General features: G+C 55.2%; 1 protein-coding gene across 3 annotated transcripts in view; it reads right to left on the bottom strand.

The window, feature by feature from the left end:
• Positions 1-24,155, bottom strand: part of PPP6R3 (protein phosphatase 6 regulatory subunit 3) — a 78,296-nt gene extending 54,141 nt beyond the window's left edge. For all 3 annotated transcript variants that reach the window (XM_056131995.1, XM_056131996.1, XM_056131997.1), the window contains exon 1: positions 24,043-24,155. The gene's annotated coding sequence lies outside the window, so the exon portion shown is untranslated. The remainder of the gene's footprint in view (positions 1-24,042) is intronic.

Raw genomic sequence — 24,155 nt, 5'->3', positions numbered from 1 at the left:
CTCAGCATCTTGCAAGCACATCTGTCTCGTAGCTGTCAGTACTGAAACCCACCCGTGTCCTTGGAAGACACCAGGAGAGCTGGCAAATGTAGATAAAGCACGGGGGGGAAGCATGTTACTCTTCAGTGCCCGACAGTAAACGCAACAAACCGGGGGCCAGAGAAATAGTAAGTGGGCAAGGCGCCTGCATTGCATGCGGCCAACCGGGTCCAATGCTCGCACCTGAGGCCCCAGTCAGAATGATCCCTGAAAGCAGAGGCAGGAGTAAGCCCTGAGCACCATCACGGGTGGCCGCAAAACAAAATACGTGATAAAAATCAATCAAGTCAATCCACACGCAAAGTGCTCTACCACTGAGGCCCTGGTGAAGCTCTGTCTGATAGAAAACTTGGGAAACTGGTGGAGAAAGTACAGACAGATGCAATTTCTCTGACCATAGGTATCAAAAGGGATCAATATTACTCAAAAAAGGGGTCAAAATAATGTGTTAATATTAACTCATTAGGGGCTGGAGCGATAGCACAGCAGGTAGGGCATTTGCCTTGCACATGGCTGACCCGGGTTCGATTCCCAGTATCCCATAGGGTCCCCCGAGCACCGCCAGAAGTAATTCCTGAGTGAAGAGCCAGGAGCAGTGTGACCCAAAAAGAAAAAAAAAATTAACTCAATATCAAATGAGTTAACAGTAACACGTCCTTTGGCCCAGTTATCGCCCTTGTCTCCTGAGTAGAGTCACGTGCAACAATGTCCAGAGCTGGTAACAGAAAAAAAGTCAGGACACTGCAAAATGCTAGTGGTCAAACAATGCAGGTCACTGAGAGCCAGAGGGGCCCTAAGTGCTGTGTGACTGACGCGGTGGCTCTCCCCTCCGAGTGGAAAGCAGCCCGCAAGCCACGTGAGCACACGGCAAGGTCAATGCCACGAGGCTTCGCCTGAGGAACGTCAGTGACACAGAGCACAGGCTCACCACAGCCGGACACTCGCACTGTCGTGTTTCTCCACCAGAGCTCAACACTAACACCCACACGAACACCTACCCAGATGTTCACAATGGTTTTAGACATACTTGTCAAAAGCTGGAAGCAACCAAGATCATACCATCTTCGGTAAACAGATGGATAAAAAGTTAATACATCCCCAACAATGAAATGTTACTCACCACTAAAAAGTGGGTACGGGCTGGAGCGATAGCACAGTGGGTAGGGAATTTGTCTCGCATGCGGCAGACCCAGGTTCGATTCCCAGCATCCCATATGGTCCCCCGAGCACCGCCGGGAGAAATTCCTGAGTGAAGAGCCAGGAGGAACCCCTGTGCATCACCAGGTGTGACCCAAAAAGCAAAAACAAAAACAAAAAAAGCAAAACAAACAGATAAAAAAAAATAAAAAGAGGGTACCATGTTGGGGGGCAGGGCTGCAGTGGCAGCACAGCAGGTAGGGCGCCTGCCTGGCAAGGCCAACCCAGGCTCAATCCCAGTATCCCATATGGTCCCCTCAGCACCACCAGGAGTATTTCCTGAGCGCAGGGCACCACCTGAACACCACCAGATGGGACCCAAAACACAAAACCCCAATGTTATGGAGCCAGAGAGACAGTCATTAGAGGAAGGCACTTTCTCTGCATTTGGTTCAATCCCTGGCACCTATACGGTTTTGCCCTAGCAAGGCCTGAGTGTCCCCAGAGCACAGAACCAGGAGCAGCCCTAAGAGCCATTCAGTCTGGGCCAAAAAAAGAAAAGAAAAGGTTCTGAAAGCATAGAAACTCATAAAGGAACCTCAAGTGCAGATCACTAAGGCTGCAGAGAATGATTCCAACAACAGGATGTTCTGGAGATGGAAAAGAAAAGGAAAAAGAGCGAAGCCAGTGGAGGGGCTGGAGAAACCGTCCGAGCTAAGCGCTAAGGCGCTGCCAGCAAGATCCCCAGCACACCAGGAGTGATCCCGGGAACAAGAGTAAGCCCCCAACAAACAAAAGCCAGGATACAGCTCACGGGGCGGTGCTTGTTCTCTGGCACGCAGGTGGCCCTGTGTCCCCTGGACCTGGGGAGAGGCCCCGCCCACCCCAAAGCCCACAGCTGCCAGGGTCGGGAAGGGCAGCGCCGAGGGCTCTCAGGGCAGTGGGAAGGCCAGGCAATGACCCCACTCATGACCTCAGCACCCTCAAACCTCACAAACGTCGGCCACCCAAGGGAGTCCAATGGGGCGTCCCCTGCCACTGAAGCGAGAAGCTGGGGGGGGTGGCGAGGCAGGGCGTGTCGAAGCTGCGGCATCCTCGCAGTTCTGCTGCGTGAAAGTCTTCCTTAAAGTCTAAAAAGGAACAGGATTAAAACTCAAAGAAAACAAGTCAGAAAAGTGAAATTAAGTTTGTACTTAATGTATCAAGAAAGCAAAACAAACTACAGAATAGAAGTCCTTTGAGGCCCTGTGGCCAGACTCCGTAAGACACGAGGGGCACGTGAGACCGAAGAGCCACAATGAAGGAGCTGGCTAAGGTTCGATGCTAGGGACTATTCTGAGAGTTTTTCGAACGGCTTCCCTTGAACAGAGAAGGCCTGTGACCGAGCAGGTCCACTCCCAGGCACACAGCCAAAAGGAAAACAAAAAAGCAAACGAAGTGAATGGCCACTGAAAACTGAGAGCACAGGTGTTCACCGGAGGCTTGTTCAAAAAGGAGAAAGGCCAGAGCAGCAGCATAAGAATGAAGCAAGGGAGAACACCCCCCCCCCCCAACCAGAGAACAGTCGAGTGTCCCCCACCCGGCAAGAACTGGCACACGACAACTCAGAGGAATCTTGAAAACGTCCTCAGGGAAGAAAGCCAGACCCCAAAACCACGTGTCATATATTCCCTCGATAGGAAACGTCGGGAATGACAAACCCTAAAGCAACTAGGACTTCTCGAGACGGGATGAGGGCAAAACGGGGAGACCAACTAAAACATTCTCTCCGCGACTGTAGTGAGACTCACAGATCTAAGACCACACTTGAAAAGCACTGAACGGGGTGTATGTGTGTGGGGGGGGTCCAGCAGGGGGGCACCTGCGCCCCATGTGTGAGGCCCTGGATTTGAGTCCCAGCACTGCAGAAAAATAAAAATAAACAGTACGTTTGTTGGTGTGCAGACGGTATGGTGAAATACTATATCTCAAACCCTTTATTAAAATGATGCAACCTATTTGCAAAAGAAAAAGCAAAGAAAAAAGCTGCTTAAGACTTCCAGGGCAGGGCTGGAGAGATAGCACAGCGGGTAGGGCGTTTGCCTTGTGCGCGGCCAACCCGGGTTCGATTCCCAGCATCCCATATGGTCCCCTGAGCACCGCCAGGAGTAACTCCTGAGCTCAGAGCCAGGAGTAACCCCTGTGCATTGCAGGGTGTGACCCAAAAAAGCAAAAGCAAAAAAAAAAGACTTCCAGGTCGGCAGGGAGGTGTGTCCACACGGCCCCCAAGTTCACCAGGGGCAGGTCCTGGGTGCAGAGCCAGGCACTTCGGTGAACAGCACATCTGTGTCTCCTGACTCCACCCACAGATGAAGGCACAGATGCCAAGGAGTTAAGAAATCTGAGCGTGAAAGGCAGGAGTCCAGGCTCAACGCCCAGCACTGCACGAACACCCCAACCGCAGAGCCCCCAGCACAGGAGCCCCTGGGGGTCAGAGGCCAAAGCAAGCAGCAACGAAGACACAAGCGTCAGACCACAGCAGGACCTGGCCCGACTGCAGTCACTCTCCATCACCAGGGCAGCCTCAGAGTAAAGCCGCCGACAGGGGACGAGGCCGGAACCAAAACAGGAGAAAGTCCTTCCAAAAGGGGCACGAGCTGAGAACGCCAGAGGGTCATTTCCAAGCCTATAAAACGCCTCCCGGAGGGCCAAAGAACACGACGTGCCCGAGACATTACTACGACCAACTCGTCATCGGCGTTGGGGCTGGAAGGATAGTGGAGTGGGTAGGGCGCTTGGTCCCTGGCCGCCAGGAGCCCTGAGCACTGCTGGGTGAGGGCCAAAACCTAAGCGGTAGAGGCAAACCAAGTGGCCCTGAGCGGGTGGCCCACTAAAGGTCGGTGTGCACCTTTGTTAATGAGAAAGGCCATGTCGCAACAGAGAGGAAACTCGAAGACTTTAAGCTTGACCAGTCGCAAAAGCAGCAACACGGCTGACTTCACTTCCATCGGTCTAAGGAGGGAGGAGGCAGCGGCCAGGGGTGCCGGGAAAGAGGAAGAAGTTTCGGGGTGGGGGTAGGGAAAACCAGGCGCCCGCGAAGGCCGCACCCCACGGAACTTCCACCCGGGGTGCCACCTACACGACGCCTGGAAGCCACCAGTGCACCCCGGCAGCCAGCAGAAGGCTGGAGAGCTGGAGTGCCAGCCCTGCCACCACGGAGCTCTGGGGTCCTCAGGGGGCTGTGCGGCGCCCAGCGCTGACCATCAGGAGACTCCACGGAGCCCGGGGGCGCAGGCCTTGTCCCTCCCCTCCGCCACCTTCTGCGGATTTTCACGCAGGGAGCTCTTCGAGGACCCTCCGTCTCATCAAGAAGAAGGTGCGCCCCGAGCAGGGTGGGGAGGTAAGGGGACTTCCCCGCGTGTCCACCCACAGGCACTGCAGGCCTGTCCCCTCTTCCCGCTCACACACACACAGGGCAGTGCGTGACCAGACAGAACAGCACTGAGCACAGGCACCGGGCCACCGGACCAAAACCGGCACAGCGAGCCCCACCTGTGCGAGGCCAGCGCAGCCCAGGGCAAGCCAGGAGTCCCAGACAGCACCTGCCACTCCCCACACCCCAAACAGAAACTCTTCAGGCCTGATGCTAGGTAGGGGCAGGAAAGAACTCCCAGGGCCAAACCCCCACCGTGCTCACTGCGTGCGGGACTGGCTCTCGGACCCTCGGGAACTGGCTTTTCAACCTGGGGCCACACCAGGCTGACTCCGGACAGGCTCGGAACCATCGGGATGCTGGGGATGGATGGACCCGGGGGGCTGTGTGCCAGGCCCCCTCCGTGATCGATTTCAATCCCTGCCGTTTGGCTGAAGCAGACCTTGCCCCAACCCCTCTGCCTGCCTGTCCCTTCTCACTTTTTCCTCATTGTCCGGAAAGATGATCGGGCTTCCTTCCTGGAAGCTTGACGCAAGAGACAGTTACACGAACCAGGCATTTTGCAATCCCTGCAAACGAGTGAAGTCTGCTTACGAGTGAAGTGTCCCCACACCCCACAGGCAGGACCATCCACAGGCATAAGGCTCTGAGCAGTGACAAGGAACCGCCTGAGCCCTGGAACCCGTGTCCCTGAAGCGTGTCCCTGACAGGAGCGCGGGCCCCGCTGCACAGGCTCTGGGCGCGCTCACAGCGCTGGTGCCCTTTCTGGCCTCGCTCTTTTTCCCTGATTGTCCCTTTCACTCATTAGTCAAAGGAACAGCACTCATATAAAGCAACGAGTACAAAAGGCCTCTTCTCAGGCTGGCGCAGGCCAACCGTGGCTCCGGGGCTGGCCGGTGCCCAGCTCGGCTCGGTTTGGCCCCCCCACACCACCCCCGGCCCTGTCAGGAGCATCCCTGAGCACAGCCAGGTGTGTCGAAAACAAAAGTCTCTCTTCTCCCGCGAGACGGGCCCAGGGTTTGAATATAAATCCTGAATTAGCGTTGCTCCAGCTCCACTTAGTTCTATTTTTTTTAGTCTCCTTAATATTATCGCATTATTTAAAACTCGTATCTGGCATTTGGGTATTTAGAAACATTAGCACTGTCCTCCCGTTGTTCATCAATTTGCTCAAGCGGGCACCAGTAACATCTCCATTGTGAGACTTGTTACTGTTTCTGGCATATCGAACACGCCACAGGGAGCTTGCCAGGCTCTGCCATGTGGGCAGGATACTCTCGGCAGCTTGCCAGGCTCTCCAAGAGTAGTAACATACCAAAATTTATCGCTGTATCACTGTCATCCTATTGATTGTCGAATTACTCAAGCGGGCGCCAATAACGTCTCTCTTCCTCCCAGCCCTGAGATTGTAGCAAGCCTTTTCTTTCGTCTTTTCCCAATGACCGGAGGCTCTTTCAGGGTCAGGGGAATGAGACCTATTTTCGTTACTGTATTTGGCATCTCGAATACGGCACGGGGAGCTTGCCAGGCTCTGCCCATGGCTTGCTGGGCTCTCCGAGAGGCATAAAAGGGTAGGAAGTGTCTTAAAATGTGTCGCGTGGCCACCTCCTGGAAGGTGGCCTGGAGCGTGGCGGTGGTTGGGCAGTGGAGGTCGGCTGCCGGCCCCATGGCCTGTTGCGGAGTTGGTGGCATGGTTCTGGGAGCCTCCTTTTATACCCCCATCTGGGAGGAGCATCTGTGTGTTCTGGGAGGTGGCGATGAGGAGATTATCTGGTGCTGGCACAGGCTGTGGGACAGGTGAGAGCCCTCCCCCACCACAAGGGACTCCGCCCCAGAGCCAACCTCCACTGCCCAACCACCGCCACACTCAGGCCTAGCCTCACACAAGAATGAAAGTCCCAGGGAACCCTGATAATGCGGAACTTTGTGACCTTGGACTCTGGACTCAAGGACCCTGAACAGAGATTCTCTGCCTGCTTCCCCCAGTCTCAGGGATCACACCCAGAAGCCACACCCTGCCACCCTCCAGAACTCAAGGATACCAAAAGTTATCCAAATCAAAAGATAAAAACCAGAGGAGGGGCTGGAGCGATAGCACAGCAGGTAGGACGTTTGCCTTGCAGCAGCTAACCCGGGTTCGATTCCCAGCATCCCATATGGTTCCCTGAGCACTACCAGGAGTAATTCCTGAGTGCAAAACCAAGAGTAATCCCTGTGCACTGTCAGGTGTGACCCAAAAAGGAAAAAAAAGTGTATTGTTCGTGGGGGAGGGAAGAATGTGCCAGACAGGTCACATGACCACCGTGTGAGGTACGGGAACCCCCGACTCTTCAATAGGGAGCTACTGAGGACAAGGTCTTATTAACTCACACACAAAAACAGAGAAATACTAAATAAATAGAGAGAGAGAGAGAGAGAGAGAGAGAATGTGAAGGAAACCTAATCAACCGCCTAGAACTGGCTATTAGGCAAAATACCTTTATAGAAAGGAGGAAAGTCATGCCTAAAATTTGTGGATTATCAGTCTTTCCTAAACAGGCGCCCAAACCCTGGACAGAGTCAGACACATGCCTGAGGCTTCTTCATCAGGACTATTTTTCAAGGGAAAACATACAGATCTGTCTGTTACTCACTTCGTTTAGCACAATGCCCTCCAGGTCCTGGCTAGGCTGCAAACTGACCAATTTTCACCTTTTGTGTAGTCGAGTAGTATTCCTCATGTATCTCCAAAGAGCGGCACTTAAGGCATTTCTATGTTGTCTACTGAAATTACTGTTACAACACAGACCTATTCAAATGAGTTTTTGTAGTTTTTCAGATTCCTCCAATTTACCCCCAGAACTGGAATACCTGGATTACATGTTATCTCTAATCTTAATTTTTCGAGAACCTTCACTTGTTTTCCAAAATACAAGCATTTATATCCCAAAAGATCCCCGATGTCCCCTTTTTCTCAACAAACTTATACAATTATTCTCAAGGTTTAGATAATCTCATTGTGACTTCAATTTGCACTTCCCTACTGATAGAGATGAATATATATATTTTAGGTCACACCTGGCAGTGTTCAGGGATCATTCCTGGTGGGCTCAGGAGACGAGAGGGGCACTGGGGACAGAATCTGGATCAGTCACGTGCAAGACAAGTGCCCTACCTGCTGTACTTCAGCCCAAGACGAGAAATTATTATGTAACTGGGCAATCTGTACTTCTTCCTTGAAGAGGTTCTGTTCACATCTTCTGCCCATTTTTTAAAGTCCGATTTTGGACTGCGTGCGTTCCTTATGTATTTTGGATCTTAACCCTCATCGGGCGTCTGATTGCTAACATCTCCCATTCAAGATGCTGCTCTTCAGTTGAACGCAGTGCACGGTTCCATTTCTTTCCATCTGCTTCCCTTGCCAAATTCCCAAAGCTTCCTCTCAGGTCAATGTCGGCGACCTCCGGCCTAAGGTTCCCTCCGAATTTCCAACTACAGCCCATCGATCTGAAGGTCTGTCTTCACTGCAGTACCATGCTGTTTTAATTACTACTGCTTGGCATAGTACAGTCTGAAGTCAGGGAAAACGATGCCTCCCTTGTTCTTTTCCCTAAAGATTGCTTTGGCTTTGGGGGGAAGGGGGTGGGGGGGTGGAGGTGTTCCATATGAATTTCTGTAGCATTTGATCTTTCTTTGAAAAATGTCATGGGTGGGGCCAGAGCAATAGCACAGCGGGTAGGGCATTTGCCTTGCACGCAGCCGACCTGGGTTCGATCCCGGGCATCCTATATGGTCCCGAGTACTGCCAGGAGTAATTCCTGAGTGCAAAGCCAGGAGTAACCCCTGAGCATTGCTGGGTGTGACTGTGACCCCAAAAGAAAAAAGAAAAATGTCATGAGCACCCTTGTAACTCTATCGAATCTGCATAATGTTTTCAGGGAGTATTGCCATTTTGATATTGATCTTCCTAACCCATGGGGGGGGGGGGGAGTGTTTGTCTGTTTCCCCTTTATTTGGGCGGGGGTGGGGGGGGAGAGACGTCGCTACCCGGCAGTGCTCAGAGATCACTCTTAACTGCACTCAGGAATTAATCCTGGCAGGCTTGAAGGACCATGTGTGATGCTGGAGATCAAACCATATGGTCCCACTGTACTCAAGGCAAACACCCTACCCACTGTATTACCGTCCTGGCCCCCTCTTTATTTCTTTACTGTTTTGTGGGTTTGTGGGTTTTTGTTTTTGTTTTTTGGTGTGTGCATGTTTGTTTCGTATAGGTCTTTGACCTCTTTGGTTAAGTCAATTCTAGGTACTTGATTCTCTGAAGCACAACTATGAATGGAATTTCTAAAAACATCTTATATGTTGTTATTTAGATGTAGGAAAGGCATGAACTTCTGCATGTCTGACACTTTACCTTACATACCTACTGTTTCTAGGAGCTTTTTTGTAGAGCCTTAAGGTTTTCTAAATATAGTATGTCATCTGCAAAGCGTGAAGGCTTGACCTCTTCTTTTCCTATCTGCATGACCTTAAATATATTTTTCTTGCCTAACACCTTGGCAAGTACTTCGAGCACTAATATTGCAGGCAGTCTTATCTTGTGCCTGATCTTAGAGAGAAGGTTTTCAGTCCCCCCCCCCCCCACCCCGAGTATTATGTTTGCTGTGGGCTTGTGGTAAATGGCTTTGATACTGTTGAGTCAAGTTTCAATTCCCATTTTGAAAGATTTTATCATGAATGGGTGCTGGATCTTGTCAAATGCTTTCTCTGCATCTATTGATATGATCATGATTTTAATTTTTTTCTCATGTGACATGGTTATTACATTGATTTTTATTACATGTTAAACCATCCACTTGGTCATGGTGCATGATCTTTTTTATGAGTTGTTAGATTAGATTTGCTAGTATTTTGTTGAGAATCTTTGCATGTTCATCGGGGATATTACTCTGTAACTATCCTTTTTTTGGTGGTGTTCTTTTTGCGTTTGATATGAGGGTAATGTTTGCTTCATAGAAACTGGGAGTTTTTCTTTCTTCAATTTGCAGAAAGGGCCTGAAAAGGATTGGCAGTAGCTCTTCTTTAAAGGTTGGGCAGAATTCTCGAGTGAACCCATATGGACCTGGGTTTTTGTTTGGGCAAGAAATCTGATTACTATTTTGTTTTCTTCAATAGTGACAGGTCAGTTCAAGTGTTCCTTATCTTCTTGGTTCTGCCTTGGGAGGTTATGGGAGAACAAAAATTTATCCATATCTTCTAGGTTCTCTCGTTTCATGGTACAGATTTTCAAAGTAATCTCTGATGATCCTTTGAATTTCTGTGATGCCCTCCCCACCTCGCATTTCTGATTTAGTTTATTTTCTCTGAGTCTTGCTAGGGGTTTATCAATCATGTATATTTTTCAAAGAACAAGCTTATTAATATTTCACATTGATTTTGGGGATTTCAATTCATTCATTTCTGATCTAAATTATTATTTCCTTCCTCTTGCTTGTTCTGGGCTCCTTTTGTTGGTCATTTTCCAGTGGGTTTTTTTTTTGGTCTGTTTGTTTTTGGGGGTCTTTTGTTGTTTAGGTTTGTTTTTTGGGACCCTACTGTCAGGAATTACTCATGGCAGTGTAACACCACACACACACACACACACACACACAAACACACAAACACACACATAAATTACAGATTGATATGGAGCGATAGCACAGCGGGTAGGGCGTTCGCCTTACAAGCGGCCAACATGGCCGACCCGAGTTCGATTCCTCCGCCCCTCTCGGAGAGCCCGGCAAGCTACCGAGAGTATTCGATATGCCAGACACAGTAACAACAAAGTCTCCAATGGAGACGTTACTGGGCCCGCTCGAGCAAATCGACGATCAACGGGAGGGCCTTTACCTTTACCTTTTTATCCCTGATAAACACAGATGTAAAGATCCTCAACAACAACAAAGATGCTAGCAAATCTAATTCCACCTGAGAGGCCACATGGAATGTCAGGCATCAAACCCGGATCAGCTACACGCACGGCGCGGGGCACACCTGCTCTACTACTTCCAGTCCCAGCCCGTCCTTCTAGGTATTTATGTGGGTCCTTTCTTCCTTCGGAAGGAACGCTCGCAGAGTTATAAACTTTCCTCTCAGGACCACCTCTGCTGTCCCCACAAGTTAGGGGAACTCGTGTCTTTGTTCTCATCTGTTTCAGGTGCCTTTTGATTTCCTCTTTGACCCACTGACTGTTGAGTAGTGAGCTGTTTGATTTCCAGGGGTCTGTTGCTCCATTTGTCATACTAACTTCGATTTAAGTGTGTCACGGTTTAAGAAGATGACACTAGTTCTACCCTCTCAACATGAGAGCAGGTTTTGTGACCCAGCAAGCGGTCTATCTTGGAGAATGTCTCATTGCACTGAAGAATGTGTCTTCAGGTTTTGGGGGATTAAAAGCCATGTGTGGGGCTAAAGCAATAGCACAGCGGGTAGGGCATTTGCCTTGCACGCAGCCAACCCGGGTTCGATTCCCAGCATCCCATATGGTCCCCCAAGCACCACCAGGAGTAATTCCTGAGTGCATGAGCCACGAGTAACCTTGTGTATCGCCAGGTGTGACCCAAAAAGAAAAAAAAATAATTAAAAAATAAATAAAAGCCGTGTGTGTGTCTTGGTTTTGTTTGGGGGCCATAGCCAGCAATGCTAAGGGGTTACTTCTGGCTCTGCACTTAGGAATTACTCCCAGTGGTACTGGGAGGACCATGAGATGCCTGGAATCGAACCCAGATGGGATGCATGCGAGGCAAGCACCCGACCCGCTGTACATCTCTCCAGTTCTGTAAACCCGTCTTTCCATTTCCTTCAAGGCCAGTAGGCCAGTTTTTCTTGCTGAGTTTTAATCTACCTGGTCTATGGAGAGGTGACAGAACGGTGTTCAAGTCTGTAGTACTGTGTTGCTATCAATGTCTTCCTTCAAGTCTATTAGCAGTTGTAAATATTCTGTTGATCCCTGAGTGGGTGCGTACGTTTAGGAGTGAGTTCTTCCTGATGTGCCTACCCCTTAATCGCTAATGACCTTTTCCTTTAACTTTTTTAAGGCTGAAATCGATGTAATCTGGTGCCAGTATGGCCACCCCAGCCTTCTTGTGGGGGCCGTTTCCAACCTTTGAGTCTGTCTGCCCTTACTCTCCCTCTCCCAAGATCTCTCATACGCAGAAGGTTGGATTCAATTTTCTCTTGATTGGTCGATTTAGGGCTGTGACATTGAGATTAGTATCACGGGATTTTTATGCCATCTTTCTATGAAAGTTTGGCATGTTTGCGATTTGTCTTACTTAAACTAGCCGTATCAGTTCTCGTAAAGTTGTCTTAGAGTCCATGAAGTTCCTGAGTTGCGTATCGGTAAACGTAGCATTCCTTCAAATGTGCAGGCAAGTACGCTGGGGATTCCCACTGAGGTGTTTGTTCCACTGAGTTTGGGGGTTTTTTAACCACATTTCTCCACCCCCATTGTTTTCAGGCCCAAGGGATAATCTTTGTATGTAATTTCCTTCATTGATCTTGCTTTTAGCGTTCTCTATGGTTTTCGCTATTGTGATGAGGATGTGTCCTGGGGTCTTTTTTATCAGGGGCTCCTTCAGGTGGCCCCTTTTCATTTGGGCCTTTTGAACCTGGGAACCTGCTCTCCAACTCCGGAAAGTTCTCAGGGACGATTTAACTATTGCTTCTCCATTGAAAGAATTTCCTTCCTGACCTTCTGGGATCTGCTGATTCTTATGTTGTTCCTCTTGAATTCATCCCACGGTCTCTTATCTGCCGCTCATTTATTTTGAGGCCTTTTTCCCATCTCCTGCTGCCCGCAGATAATCTGCTTCGCAAAGATTTTGTCTCTGGCTACTGACTCTCTTGCTGAGGCCTTCCAGAGTGTTTGTCATTTCACCTACCGAACTCTTTAGCTGTCATTTCTGCTCTCTTGTCCTGTGTTTTACTTGCTGTCCATTTCATTGTTTCTTTGAGCTCCCTAAATATCCTCCACAGTTCCTCCTCTCTAAGCTCCTAGCAGGGAGGTTACGTAACCGGTCGTTACTGGCTGGGTCTTGGGGATAACGCCGTCGCTCGCGGAGCACGGCAAGGGTCTGCGCTGCTTCCCTCCGGGACTGCTGCAGTCTGGTGCTTCTTGTGGTGCATGGCGAAGTGACCAGAGTTAGGATGCTGACATATGCTCACGGTAAGAGACGAGACATGAAGTAGCACCTGGCTCGTCAGCGGCCGCGCACCTCACAGGGGCCCTTAATCTAGGGGACGAAATGGTGGATGGCCCATTTTGGCTTCCCTGTCCTGGGGCGTGATATGGCAGGAGGGCCTGCATAACGCTTCCTGACATGCTCTGAACTAAGTATCTGAGTGGTGGGATTCTTTTGCCATGTAGCTGCCGTGTGTTTGTGTACTGGGGGTGGGAAACCAGACACACAGACATAGATTCTCTCGTCATTTTTATTCCAGGTTTTCAATAAACACATCTTAAACTTTTCTTATAAGCGCAGTGCAAAGACAAGTCACGTAATGGCAAGATCTATTTGAACACAGACAATGGAAGACTGTTAATCAGAATATAAAGAACTCAGCTGGAGAGCAAGGAAGGCACACTTGCCCTGCACGCAGCTGACTGCCGTTTGACCCCCAGGACCAAATACGGTCCCGCAGACCCCACTAGGACGATCTCCGAGTGGAGAGCCAGGGGTACGTAAGTCCTGAGCATGAAGGGCATGGCTCAAAATCCAAAAAAGAATGTATGAGAATTCCTGCAAATAAGGACAAGTAAAGAACGCAACAGAAGAAAAATTTCATAATAAAATCCAAACAGCCAAACGCTCCCTCAACTTCCTGAAACGGAGAACATTAAAACCATATAAAAAGAGCAACACAGATGGGCCAGAACGGTAGTACAGCGAACAGGGCGCTTGTCTTGCACACAGCTGACCCTCACCCCGTCTGGTGCCCCACGCCCACTGGGAGTGACTCCTGAGCTCAGAATCAGGACGAAGCTGGCACTGCCAGGTGTGCCCCCAGGGAAGGAATGCCAATACTTTAGACATGTCCTGAGTACACGCATGAGCACTAGGTAAAGCAAACCCACATGACAGTGACCACACTGCCCCGACGCAGGGGAGGTCACCGGGAATCAGCACTGAGACAACGGGTGTGAAGGAGGTGCACACAGCACCACTACTTCAGAAAGGACTCAGTTCTTCAAAATGTCGAATGGACTTACCACATGGTCCATAAATTCTATCCCGAAAGACGTGCCTTCAAGAGTAATACACACAGGCCCACCCACAGACCTGTCCACAAATGCCCACTGCAGTTGTAAGCGGAAATAACCCAAATGCCCACCAGCTGGTGAGCAGACGAGTAAGATGAGGAACACAGTATCCCCTAGGAAGGGCTGTGGGCGGGAGTGGAGATACTGCAGCTTAGGTCAATTCGACTAAAGCTAGTAACAAATGACCACCTATTACAGGATTCCATTTTAGTGAAATGTCCGGAACAGGAGAATCTACAGAAAAATAAAAGTGCATTAGGGTCCCTCAGGAGTCAGGTGGAAACTGGGAGTCACTGCTAACGGTGCAAAGTCCCTTTTTTAGGGTGAAGGAAATGAAAATTAGATTGAAATGATCACTACGCAATTCTGTAACTCAACTAAAACCCACTTATTTAAACAATTTAGGTGAGTGCATCCTAATGCTGGAGTATTTTATCCCAATTAGCTGCTAGAGCTTATATTTATGAATGCAGAGGCTGGAGTCAAGCACGGAGGGCCTTCACCTCGCAGGGCCAACCCAGGTTCGATCCCCGGCATCCCACCTGGTTCCCCCGAGCACCATGGGCACTCCGAGTGCAGAGCCAGGAGTCACCTCTGAGCACTGCCTGGTGTGGCCAAAACAAAACTTGATGAACGCGGTACTACATTCCCTCTGCCAGTGTCCCTAAGTCCCCACAGCCCTGACAGAGCCCAGCCACCAGAGGGACAAACAGTTCATCAGGACGACTCTCAAGTCACTCAGCTCCAGCCTGCCGCTGCCCGTGATGGCGCACCGTGAGTGGGTGTGGAGGGACACACGGATTCCCGGCCCTTGCTGACCGCAGACACCGCCCGCCCTTCAAGCTTTCTCCTTGGACACGTGTCCTGCGTGCTGGTCCCCGTCTCTGCTCGCTCTTCAAGCTCGTGTCTCTTTCCTTTCCTTCTCCCCCACCTAAGTTTCCCTCAATAAAAACTATCTCGCATCACTAAAAGGTTAATTACTTGAAAACTATAAAATCATTCTTAAAAACTCTCTACCGACGTACAGGCTAGCAAGGATGCAGCAGCCTCCTGCTGGCTTTGGGGAACCCCCCACACTCCGGATTTGGAAGCAGCCACCCCCTCAATGGCAAGGCAGGACCCAGCCTGGACGAAGTGGGTGCGGAACTCCCTCCCTCGGGTCACTGGGGGCCTCTCCTGGGGGTGGGGTGGGGGCAAGAGGTTGATCCATCCCACTCCCCTCCCACAGACAGGCCCCGGCTGGTCCCCTCCTCCCCTCCTCAGGCCCCCTCCTCCTCCCTTGAGACCCACAGGTCCCCATTCTGTGCCCCTGCCCTGCAGCCTGCCAGAACCGGCCCCGGCCAGGCCCCTCTGGCTGCATCCAGCTCCGGCCAGAACTACTGGGCCAGGAGAGTGTGGCTGTGGCAACACAGGCACGCAGAGGAAGGCAGCCCGGGCACCCAGGCAGCACCCCGGAGCCACGCCCCCGCCTTCTCCCTTCCCAGGGCCAGAGACCCAAGGCCAGTGGCCAAAGTCCCCCGGGCCTTCTCAGTCCCTCGTGCCCTCCACACACCAGACACCCGCGCCGGCTGCCTCAGAGCCATCCGCACACCAGCTCGGCCTGGCCCTCCCTCAGCCCCCATCTCCGGGGGGCTTCTCTGCCAACTTCACCAGCACCTCCAAACCCCCACGGCGGCCCTTCTGCACACAGTCCCGCCCCGGGACCGCCCCTTCCTGTGAAGGGCAGTGCCCAAGCCAGCAGCAGCCCCAGTCACCTGCGCACCCCACCTGTCACCCTCAGTGCGAACGCCCCCCAGAAGCGGGCAGCCACTCCAGACCCAGCTGCAAACGGGGCAGGGCAGGAAGATGCTCAGGAGCACTGCCCACCCTGAAAAATAGACAGCCTGGCTCCTCTCCTCACACCTCTCTCACCCGGAACAGCCAAAACCCCAAGGCTGGCACAGCAGCCCCCGCCTGGGGCGCTCCCGGGGCTCACTCCCTCTGTTCAAAGGGCACCTTCAAGGCAACCCCCAAAACAAAGGAACAACCAGCACTCCTCAGGGAGGCCACGATGACCACTTCCCTGCAGGGCGCGAACAGCCGCCCGTCTCTCTCCCTGTGTTCCAGCACAGAAACACCTCCCCACACAACGGCCAGCCCCACCGGGAAGGGGCTTGACGGGCTCCACCGGGCACTGGATGCTGTCCAGGCCCCGCCCCCTTACGCTCACCTCCACATCGACCAATCAAGAAATGCCTCGGCGGGAGGAAGGCACTGACCGAGGGGAAAGCCAGGCAAATGCTGTGTCTGCAAGCGGGGAGAGTGCCAGGAGCCACTGCTGGCCTGGGCGCTGGGGGGAGGGAGGAAGCGGTTGGGGTGCCGAGCCCCTCGAGGGGTGGGGAAACACCTGCTGTCTACATGCGGCCGAGCAACACTGACACATTCGAAAGGAGATGGAATAAAGATCAGAGCAGGCCAGGGTCCCAGCCCAGCAGGAAGTCAGAAACGCCCCCCGACCCCCACCCCCACCGTCATACACGTTGGCCCACTAAGGCATAGGTGATGATTCTGAAATGCACAGAACACCGAGAGAGTGGGGTTTCTGGAACAAGGGAGGCTTCAACACAAACTTCCCTTTGAAATGTCAGGAGAGACAGAACGAAAGTTTCAGGACAAATAAACGTTGGGGCGGGAGAGGGTTGTCGCCGTTTGTTCCTGTTCACACCCAGAGTGCTCAGGGGGCCACAGGGGGTGCTGAGGGTCAAGCCCGGGCCAGCTGCGCCCACCACAAGCGCTCGGCCGGCTAGTCTACCTCTCCAGCCCAAGATAATGTTTTAGGAAACAAAGTGTAAAAATCTCTATAACATTTGATCTTTCATTTCACCACCCGAAGTGTTGACCAGATAAGACAGACATCACACGCTCCGACTCAGAACAAACGGACTAGCCCACGGCCTCCTGTCCCCGCTGACCTGCCACCCCCGCGGCTGACAGCGGCCAGCAGAGGTCTGGCCGTGTTTCTGGAGGCCAGTCCCAGCCCCAGGCACAGCTGCCTGTGTGATGCGAATGAATGCACCTCCAGCAGTCCGGGGTCGGGCTGGGAGCTGGCTTGCACGCAATGCCCCTTTCCTAGATAAGTGAGGACCGGGCAGACAGATTCTATTTTAAGCTCGCACAGCTGGAAGATGGTGTTAAGTCAGAACTCTGAAGCCAGCTATCTGAAAATAAAGACGTGAGGCTCGAAGAGCTGGCCTCCACGGGGTCAACACTGTAAAATTCTGGATACCACATCCGGGCCCCAAACATCACTGGGGGTCACCCCTCCGTCCGCCACCTTGGCGCGTCAGGTAGGGCCCAAACCCACCACCCCAGGAAAATTATGAGGGCGGAGTGAGAGCAAGCAGGAGGTCAGGAGCTTGTCGTGGGCCAGGGTCTGAGCGCCAGCATCCCGTACGGTCCCCCAAACCCGCCAGGAGCAATTCCTTAACTCCTGAGCACCGCCAGGTGTGGCCAAAAAACAAAAACAGAAACAACAGAATTTTAATTACAGGGTCAGAGTCAGTGCAGGGTCCCGTGCACGCGGCCAAGCACGGTTCAATCCCGGCACCCCAAGGAGCCTGAGCGGGAGCACAGTGGGGTGGTTCCCAGCCCTGACACGAAACCACCGTCTGCTCTGAGTTAGCAGAGGGCTCCCGCGGCCTCCCGAGCACCGCCTGGAACAGGCCCCCTCTGAAAGAAGATTCAAGATCAAGGGTTCCCTTCCTGCAACGTATCCTAAACTGGCACCGACCTGCAGCAAACCCCTGAGCTTAAAGCAGGTGCCAGGTGTCCGGCCACGGGCTGACCGCGCCACAGCGGAGGAAGGGGTGTCCACACTCCGGCCACACTGGCCACGGGCAGACACTGGCCCTGTGGGGTCGGGGGGGGGAATGAAAGGAAAACCGAGATGCCAGAGGTGAAGCTGGCCCAAGTCACCTGCCACTCTACACGCCCCTCTGCCAGCCAGCTGCGACTGTCCCTCCTGAAGCCAATGACGCTTTGGGACTGTTCTTCAGGGGCCACCAGCCTGAGCGGAGCTGCTCCGGAAGCGGGGTCTCCTGGCCCCAGCGGGCGGTGCTCTTCGCAAGAATGACACGTCTCGTGGCTGCTCTGATCCCCACAAATGCTGCTCGAGTTCCCGAGCCACAACCCCCATGACAAGGACCGGAGGGGGGGCTGGCCTCGCCCCTGCCACCCTGGGCTCCCCCCTCTGGCCAACCCCGACTCCCTCCTTACGACCAGATGCCCCCTCGGCCGGTGCCACACTGGGCCACTGGGGACGTCCTTTTCCCCCGGGGGCCCGTCAGACGATCCTTCCCCACGCACCTCTGCCCACTGGGGTGAAGGGCGCCGAGCAGGCTCAGGCAAGCCCTCGCCCTCTCGCTGTCGAGCTCGCCTTGGTGCCAGCCGCCCCACAGACGTCCAGGCTCGACTGGAAATCCGCAGGGCTTTCTCCGAGGCTGACTCAGGGCCCAGTCACCTCGCTGACTTCTGCAACCTTTCCAGCTCTGCCCACTGACACTCCTCCCATGCCCGACCCCGCTGCTCGCCCTCTGGACACTGACCAGGTGCAGCCAATGGTCCCACCAACGACACACGGGGCCCCCGGCGTCTCCGGGCACTGAGCACAGCCGTGGGGCCGTGGAGAGCCCGTCCGTGACTCGCCAGGAGCCTGAGGTGCGCGACCAGGCGTGACCGGCTGCTGCTCCCGAGGCGGGCAGGGCCCCCGAGGACGAGGCCTGGCTCATGCCCAACTCCCGCTGCCTTCTTCACCTTTCAACCTGCTAGCCAGATGTGCCCGTTCGTGACCGCTGAAATATGACGCCGAGTCCTTCTCCCCTCACCCCACCAAGAAAAACACTCCGGCGAGGGCAGGAGAGGGTGGCGAAGCCTAAACACCCTGCAGCACCAAGAACACCGCCAAGGGCGCGGGTCTCAGCTGCCACGACCCCTCTGGTGAGTGTGGGACCGTGGGGATTCGGGCCAGACAGTGACAGCACAGGGAGAACGGCACTGGCGCAGACTCGTCAGAGCCGCGAGTCCAAGAAGCCACTGACCCGTGAGAAGCGAAGGGGCGACCCTTTCCTGCCGGGCCACCGCGCTCGGGGTGCTGCCCCCTCCCCCACAAGTCTCACGCAGACTGTTTCCGGCCACCCAGCCGCCACTGCACCTACGACTTCTGCCTCTTCCTCCGGCCTGAGACTCCGACCCGTGAGTTCCCGAATGAATTCCCAAAGCAGTTCCTGGCAGACTGAGGTCGCGAGGGGCTGGCGTGCCGGTTAAGCCTGTCGCTCTCCGCAGAGCCGCGGGCCGGGCCTCCAGCCGGAGGGACCCGTCACACCAGGGCCGGAACGTGCAGCTGTCTGAGCCGGCGCTCCGCTTCCCACACGCTCCATTCCTAAACTGAGCTCGGACTTCTCCCCTCGGGCACCTCCCCTCCCCAGGACACAAACGGGCCGGTTCGAGCAGGCCAGGGTCACCGCGCACCGGGCTCTCTCCTGCAGAACTGGAGCCCGGCGCAAGACTCGCGCTCTGAAAATAGTCCGCCACCAAGGGAAGAAAAGGCCGATGATGAAACTGGCATCTAAAAACAGAACTGGTGGGCCGGGGAGGTGGCTCAGCAGGACGAGCACTCGCTTGTTCAATCCCATCGCCACAAAAATAAATAAAACCGAAGGGCTGGGGCGAGGCCCGGGACGGGCCAGGGCTGTGGTGGAGGGAAGTGTCCGACAGGGGAGGGAGGGGGCGCTGAGAGGGGGCAGAGCGGCAGGTATGAAACCACAGCGCAAACATTCATTTTTTTTTAAAAAGAAAAAGAAAAAAAAGCGCCCAGAGGCAGACTGGTGGGAGGCAGGGAAGCAGATGCTTAGGGGATCCGTGTTGAAACATTGTATGCCTGAAGCCCAACCACAAATAACTTTGTAATTTCACAGTGACTAAAAAGAAAGAAAAAAAAAAGACATAACTGGGGTGACTAAGGTACAAGGTAACTCCAATGGACCGCAGCACATTTTGCAGGTGGATCTCCAAACTCCACCGTACCGCCACAAGGCCCTCTGAGCATGCTGGGAGTGACCCCAAAATACTGTCACATGGGGTCCAAAAAGGAATGAAAAGAGAATTAATAAATCAACAAAATCAAGCATCGCTGTGGTAGGCTGGTTTGCGTTGGAGCAAATACCCAAAGCAGCTAGAAGCGCAAGTAAAAAGTTTCAGCGTAGCCTGGTACAATGGTACAGTGTTTTCCTAAGAGAGGGAACCAAAAAACATCATCCAAATCACTTAACTAAAATGAAGGGACGTTCGGCAGGCCGAGTGCGCTCTGCAGATGGAGGGGGGGAATCCTCATACCACATGGGGTGCCTAGAGAGGGGAGCAGTCCCTGAGCACTGTCAAGCATGGTCCAAAGTGAACAGGAATGAAAACCAATTCACTTCGTATCGTTTAAAGCGCAGTCTCTGGGCACGAGAGAGACAGGACAGCAGAGACGTCATTTGCCATGCAGACAACTCAGTTGACCAGGATTCGATCCCCAGCACCCCATACGGTCCCCAAGCACACCGGGAGTGAGTGCTAAGCACAGAGCCAGGGGTAAGCCCTGAGCACCGCTGGGTGTGGCCCCCCCCAAAATTTTTCTAATTCTACGAAGTTCAGTCTTTGGCATGTGAAAACTACACTATCCCTTCCCACTACCGAGTAGCCCCAAGGTCCTATCCACTGACACGGCGTGCTGGAAGGATCCTTCCACCCACAGTAACCCCTAAGCTGTGGTTTCAAACAGTGTCAGGGGTTGGGGCTGGTTCCGAAGCAACAGCTCCTGTCTTGCAAGTGTGACACCCGCGAGTTCCCTGCCCGGTGCCAGCGTGCCCGGATCCGACCAGCCAGCACCAGCGCGGGCACCGCAGCAGCTACAGAAGGGAACAGAAGGGGGAACAGGCCGAGAAACAACTGTAGTTCAGAGTTATCTGTGGGGCTTTAAGAAATATTTTCTTCCTGAGGCCAGGGCAAATTGTACAGCAGGGAGAGCATTTGCCCTGCATGCAGCCAGCCCAGGTTCGATCCCCGGCATCCCATATGGCCAGGAGTGACTCCTGAGTGCAGAGCCAGGAGTAACATTGGCAGGTGTGGCCCCAAATCCCAATCTGCTCACCCCCCCCCCCGCCACCCCGGAAAATAGAAATAGTTTCTTCTCTTGGGGCCAGGGAGACAGCACACTTGCCCTGTCTTGTCCCAGGTTCTAGTCCCAGAATCTCACATGGGTTCCTCAAGTTCGCCAGGAGTCATCCCTGAGCACTGAACCAGGAGTAAACCCTAAGCACGACTGTGTGTGCCCCCCCCCAAAAACAACTTTATTCTAGGGTTTTAGCGTCACTCACATTCAGCGGTGCTCAGGATTCCACACTCAGAATTACTCCTGACGGTGCTCGGGGGTTAAGCACCCTCCCTCTATACATCTCTCCAGCACCTCCCAAAAAATTTTAATTAAATCAACATTTTCTTGGGAGTCAGGGAAGATCTGGAAGCTCTATGCATGCGATGATGCAGAAGTCCCCAGTCTCGGCTTGGCGTCGCACGGCCCCGAACAGTGTGTCTTGGGGAGCCCGGTGGCTGTGAGTGCAACCCTCGTCCAGCACTGCAGGCTGTGACTCCTGCCCCCAAGTTTTATTTTTCTCATCCCGTCACAAATATCCAGAAGTAGGGTCCGACACTCACGCTCCAGTGGCCCAAACGCATGAGCGCTCGGCAGGCCGGGCCAGCACTCTGTGGCGCTGGGTATCTCGGCCTCTGCCCTCTGCTCTCTGGCTCCTGTCCGTGCTGGGGGTTCGCTGTCCTGACCTCTGCCCTCCAGGAGTCAGCCTCGCCGGTGGAAAGCCAAAGGGCCTCTAGAAACCATGTAGTGTCTTTGCTCGGGCCTGTGAGATAGGGCGGGGGTTGGATCCCAGGCGCCGAGCTCCCCCCCACCCCCGCCCCCGAACAGTACTCCACAGCCTGGAGGGCCCTGCTGGCCCAGCACGCCGAATCCCACCCGGAAAGGCCGAGTCAGGAAGTCCAAACTCTCTTGGGGTGACAGTGCTGGGCATGAAACCCAGCCTAAGACAACCACGTCCCCGACACTGAAGTTTCTCTGGGGCCAGAAATCACTCCCACTCCCAGCTGAGATCAGCGCTGCATTCTAGAGGACAGCAAACACCGGTCCTGAGAGACGGGAAGGGGGTGAAGGCTCCTGCCCGCGCCTACAGCGCACCTGGGCTCCATCCCTGGCAACCCCGTCTGATCCCCGGAGCACTGCCTGAAATGATCCCTAAGCAGAGCCAGGAGTAAGCCCCGACCGCGGCCAGGTGCAGCCCAACATCCCCCACAAACAAAAAAAAAAAAAACAATCATTTATGGTTCTCACAGTGCAAGAAGCTATTTGACAAGAAGCCAAATCAATTTTCTGAGCCCACCCACCCCAGTGACGGGGCCAACACTGCTCTGCCCACACAGGCCCCGGGGAAGGGGCCATGACCCAGAGGGGGGGACATGGAGAAAGGGGTATCAGAGAGAGGGAGAAGGGGGACAGTGCGAGAGGGGACAACGAGAGGGGGAGAGGGAGAGAGCGGGAAAGAGCTGGAGCACCAACCCCCCCCCCACACACACACCTGCACGCCTGACATAAACAGCCCGAGTTTGAGCTGAGCCCCGAGAAGCGCTCATGCCACCATCCCTTATTCTTAACCAAACACCGTTCAACTTCAGACCAATACAGGGGCTCCAGAGAGCGCGCCCTGGGTGGGGCGGGCTCTAGGGGCCCCAGACTTGATCCCCGGCACCCCCTCTGCCCAGCCAGGAGCGACCCCTGAGTGCAGGAGTGCGTGCCCGCTGGGTGTGGTCCAAGAAGCCTTCAGCCCCAATCGGGCTGTGACCAAAACCCAGTTTCTCCTGGAAACCACCACCAGTCCCGACAAACAACCAACCAACCAAGCAACCAACGCGGTTGAGAGGGCAAAGAACCCACCCCGGGGCCCGACTCAGGGCACAGCGGCGCGCTCCGGGCAAGGTCCGGGCTGGTCCTGCCTCCCTCCTCGGCCGCCTCCTCGCCGGGACACCGCACGGTTTGCAGGGGCAGCGGCCGCCACCGCTCAAATTTCCCCATTTCCCCCCCCCAACACCCACCCCCGAGCCGCTCGCGCGTCTCTCTCGGCTCAGTCCCGCGCGCTCGGGCCACGGCGCGGCCAGGCGGGCTGCGAGCACTCGGGGAGGAGCACCCGCCCGCCCGCCGGAGAAAGTTCCCATCCCCTGCCCCGGGGCTCTGCAGAGCCGCAGCCGGCGGCGCCCGCGGACGCGCTCACGGGGCGCCCCGGACCCCCGACAGCCGCCCAGTCCCGAGAGCACGTCGGGGCCCCGCTCCGGGCCCAACTCGGGGCTCCCCGCGGGCGGCCCCACCGCGGAGGCGGCGGCGACGGCGGCGACGGTGCCGCGGGACCGGCCCAAGGTCACGGAGCCGGAAAGCGGCGCGCGCGGCCCGGCCCGACCCGACCCGACCCGACCCGGCCCGGCCCGGCCCCGCGCCGCCCACCGGCTGCCCCCCGGCTGCCCGCCGGCCGCGTGACCTTGAGCGCGAGACGGCGGCTCACGTCCCCGCGAGTCGCCCAGGGGGTCCCCGGCCCGGAGCCGCCCGGGGGTCCCGTCCGCGGCCAGCGCCCCCGGCCGCTCCGCGCTCGCCTCGGGGCCCGCCCGCCGGAGCCGCCCCAAGTGCGGGACGCGCCCGGAGCCCGCCGGGCCGGCGGCAACAATGGTCCAGCCCAGGCCGGGCCGCCGCCGCCGCCGCCGCCACCGGACACGCGCGCGGGCCGAGCGGGACAAGTTGTCCGCGGGCCGGGCCGGGCCGGGCCGGGCCGGGCGGGGCGCGGCGGGAGCCGGGCCGGGCCGGGCCGGGCGGGGGCCGCGGCGGGGCGCGAAGTTCCCGCGGCACCGAGCCGGCAGGGCGGGGAGCGCCGCCAGCACCTCCCGGGCCGCCGGGCGGCGAATTCCGGGGGGGAGGGGAGGGGACCGGGACGCTCCCTCCCGCGCCGCCGAGCCCGCGCGCACGGGCCCCGCCGGCCGCCCGCGCCGCGCAGACCCCGCGCCGGGACCCGCGGGGGAGCCCGCCCCGCCCCCGCCCCCACCCCCCTACCTGGAGGTGCCCGCGACCCGCCGCTAGTTGCACTCGGGCGGGAAACGCGCTCACCGACACCATCAGCAAAGCGCCCAAGATGGCGGACGTATCCAGCAGGCCTTGAGTTCCCC

This window comes from Sorex fumeus, unplaced genomic scaffold (assembly GCF_029834395.1).
Source record: "Sorex fumeus unplaced genomic scaffold, SorFum_2.1 ptg000093l, whole genome shotgun sequence".
NCBI lineage: Eukaryota > Metazoa > Chordata > Mammalia > Eulipotyphla > Soricidae > Sorex > Sorex fumeus.
Note: the sequence above shows the minus strand (reverse complement) of the source record. Positions and strands in the feature narration are given on the sequence as shown.